Source organism: Zea mays, chromosome 3 (assembly GCF_902167145.1).
Source record: "Zea mays cultivar B73 chromosome 3, Zm-B73-REFERENCE-NAM-5.0, whole genome shotgun sequence".
Lineage (NCBI taxonomy): Eukaryota > Viridiplantae > Streptophyta > Magnoliopsida > Poales > Poaceae > Zea > Zea mays.
Genome location: NC_050098.1, coordinates 164,402,204 through 164,406,144, shown reverse-complemented (window position 1 = coordinate 164,406,144; position 3,941 = coordinate 164,402,204).

Genomic DNA, 3,941 nt, shown 5'->3' with positions numbered 1-3,941 from the left:
TCTATTGTCCTATTTAAGCAAAGTCTTTTAAATATCCCTCCTATGCATACAAGATTAGAAAATAGGTACATTAGGAAATAGTTTATTAAATTCTCTTAGAGAGTTCAAATTTTATGTGTTCTCAATGTAGGAATAACCAAAATCATACTAGGATACATCTCATTTAATCTTTATTAAAAATATTTTTAAGGAGATATAACTTTTAGAAGTGAAAGAAAAAAAATTATGATTAAAAGGTATTCTAGTTCAAAACTTGTAGAGGATTTTATTAACTTTCCAAAAATGGATTTTGGAGTGTTACACTTTCAGCAGTAGCGTTTGCCCTGAGGCCATCGCTGCTGTTATCTAGCCGCCCAAGACGGAGGTCGTTGTCGCGCTGCTGGTGCAGTGGCCGCCGGCGAGCCACCTGGAGTTTGTTATCCCGCAGGCCTTCTGGTGTGGAGGTTGTTCATTCCTGTGGGAATGGACCCGGAGTCCCGTTTGTAATGGTACCCTCTTGAGAGCGAGATGTAATAGCTTTAAGTACTAAGACATCTGCTGTAGGTCGGGACAACCGCCGAGGGCGTTGCCGACGTCTAAGTCTAGGTACCATTGTTACCCCAAGTACATGTGTTTGTTCTTTGTGGCTGCTGAGGCCTGAACATTTGGGTATAAAGTCGTGTTTCTTTCCTCTTGTTTCGAGCATTAGGACTTGTTCGTCGGTAGCAGAATCATTTATCCGAGCGTGAGCTACCTTTCGTGGAAGGTGACGAGTGAGGTATCCGTATCCCGAAGGCGTAGGAGTCCCTCGGCTCGGTCGGCCTTGCTGTTCAAGGTCTCTCTCGCTCGTCATTAGGATTCTGCTATCGACGTAGTCGAAAGGCACGAAAGTCGTTTTGGCGGAAAAATTTTCTGAGGAAAGATTTCAGCGCAGAGGGGGCTTCCTCCTTTCTAGACCTGAGGCGACCGCTTGGGCCGGGACCCTCGCGAAGGGTCTGGCTGTGGTCGTCGGGTCTGCCCGGTCTGCCCGAGCCATGGCCTCACAGCAGCGTGACCGGGCCGAAGGTATGTTTTGCCCGCTCTGTGACTTTGTTTATGTCTCCATTCTTCTTCTTGCGTCTGAAGAGTGTTGTCCTGCTGTCTGCAGGGTTTGAGACGGCTCTTGACGAGGTCGTAAAGAACTGCAAGGCGCTTGCCGAGGCGGCTGAGCAGAAGGAGGCCGACCGTGTGGCCATGTCCGAGGCTATCTCGGCCTTTTGCCAGGCCTTCGGCCTCGACGGCGTCTCCTCGGGTAGCTCCCCCAGAGTCATCTGCGGGCCTTGGGCGGCCATGTGCGCAACAGACTCCGCGGGGCGCTGCACCACGGCGTTAGACGGGCCTTCGCCGTGCTCGCTTCCCACTACGACGTGGATCTGGAGCGGGTTAGCGAGGGGTACTGCTTACCCGACGAAGAGGAGGCTGCCTTAGTCGAGGTCCAGAGGCTTGATGCGGCTGTCGAGGGCCCGAGTGCGGCTGGCTTCCTCCTTTGAGGTGGAGATCCTTCCGCCTGTGTCGCCTCCGAGGCCGGGCCAGATTCTGCCGAGGGTGGAAATGACGCCGAGCGTGCTGCTCCTCCCCCTGCTGATGTTTGAGCCTGCAAGAACAGTTTCTAAGTATGCGTATGTTTTTGCGGTCGCTGAGGCCTAAACATTTTAATGTTGGATTATAAAGCTGCGTTTTCTTTCCTCTCGTTTCGAGCGTTAGGACTTGTTCGGTAGCAGAATCGCTTATCCGAGCGTGAGTTACTTTTCGCGGAAGGTGATGAGTGAGGTATCCGTATCCCGGAGGCGTAGGAGTCCCTTGGCTCGGTCGGCCTTGCCGCTTACGTGTTCTCTCGTCGTTTTTAGGATTCTGTTATCGATATAGATGAAAAGCACGAAAGTCGTTTAGGTAGAAAAGTTTCCGAGCGTTAGGACTTGTTCGGTAGCAGAATCGCTTATCCGAGCGTGAGCTACTTTTCGTGGAAGGTGATGAGTGAGGTATCCGTATCTCGGAGGCGTAGGAGTCCCTCGGCTCGGTCGGCCTTACCGTTCAAGGTCTCTCTCGCTCGTCGTTAGGATTCTGTTATCGACGCAGTCGAAAAGCACGAAAGACGTTCTAGTAAAAGACTTTTTCGAGGAAAATTTTGACGCAGAGGGGGTTCCCCCCTTCTAGCCCCCGAGGGAGGGTCGGGCTTTGCCGAGGCAAGGCTGATCCTTCCTTGACGGTTAGACTTTATTTATGCATGTAAAGAAAAGCGAGATACATGAACGACTTGAAACATTTTTAAGGGTAAAAGCGACGTAGCTGTTGGATGTTCCAAGCGTTGTTGTAGACCTCGCCTTGATCGTTGGCCAGCTTGTACATCCCGGGCTTCAAAATCTTGGCGATGATGAAGGGCCCTTCCTAGGGAGGAGTAAGCTTGTGGCGCCCTCGGGCGTCTTGTCGCAGCCGAAGTTCCAAGTCTCCCACTTGAAAGCCTCGGGGCTGAACCCTTCGGGCGTGGTAGCGTCGCAGAGACTGCTGATACCGCGCCGAGTGTATTAAGGCCACGTCCCAAGCCTCTTCAGCTGGTCCAACGAATCTTCTCGGCTGGTCTGGTTGCTTTGGTCATTGTAAGCCTTTGTCCTCGGGGAACCGTATTCCAAGTCCGTGGGTAAGATGGCCTCGGCCCCATAGACTAGGAAAAACGGCGAGAAACTCGTGGCCCGGCTCGGCGTCGTCCTCAGACTCCAAACCACCGAGGGTAGTTCTTTTATCCACCGCTTGCCGAACTTGTTGAGGTCGTTGTAGATCCTCGGCTTTAGTCCCTGCAAGAACATATCGTTGGCGCGCTCCACCTGCCCATTTGTCATTGGGTGAGCCACGGCGGCCCAGTCCACACGGATGTGGTGCCTTCGCAGAAGTCCAGGAACTTCTTCCCAGTGAACTGCGTGCCATTAGCGGTGATGATGGAGTTTGGGACCCCAAAGCGATGGATGATACTTGTGAAGAACGTCACCGCCTGCTCGAACCCGATGCTGGTTAAGGGTCGGACCTCGATCCACTTGGAGAATTTGTCGATGGCGACCAGCAGGTGCCTGAAGCCCCCGGGTGCCTTCTGCAAGGGACCGACGAGGTCCAGACCCCATACGGCAAACGACCAAGTGATGGGTATTGTTTGCAGGGTCTGAGCGGGCAGGTGCGTCTGTCTCACGTAGAATTGACACCCTCGGCATGAGCGTACAATCCTAGTGGCGTCAGCCACCGCGGTCGGCCAGTAGAAACCTTGTCGGAAAGCGTTTCCAACGAGGGTCCGAGGTGCTGTATGGTGGCCGCAAGCCCCCGAGTGTATTTCTTCTAACAACTCTTGTCCTTGGGCGACGGATATGCATCGTTGGAGAATGCCTGAGGGGCTGCGGTGGTATAACTCTTTTTCGTCACCTAGCAAAACGAACGACTTGGCGCGCCGAGCCAGTCGCCGAGTGTTGGGGTCGTGCTTCGGTGCGCCGAAGGTCTCACACGAAGAAGCAGCTTCGGCTGAAGTCATCTCCAAGAGATGGCCGAAGGTCCCTTTTCATGGAGCTTCGGCGTTTTAAACCGACATAGAGATAGAATGACCTTTTTATACATATAGGTCTGAGTCAATGCTGTAAACTTTCGCAAGGGGCATAATTGTAATTTGTCACAGGCTGCGACCTGTGCCTATAAATAGATGAACAGTACCTCTGTACTGTTCACGTGAACTTGTCATTTGCTTCCGCATCACGCTTGTACTTTTGCCTTCCGCAGGACCGAAGGTACATTTGTAATTCAAAGTCATTTATATTCATTAGTACAAGTAGAGTTAATTCTATGACAATATTTAAATGTCTATTTCATATTCTATGATTTATGTGAATGCTTCATTCTTCGTTGTTATGCTTACGAAGGTATGTCCTTCGTAACCTTCGTCCGAGATGCTT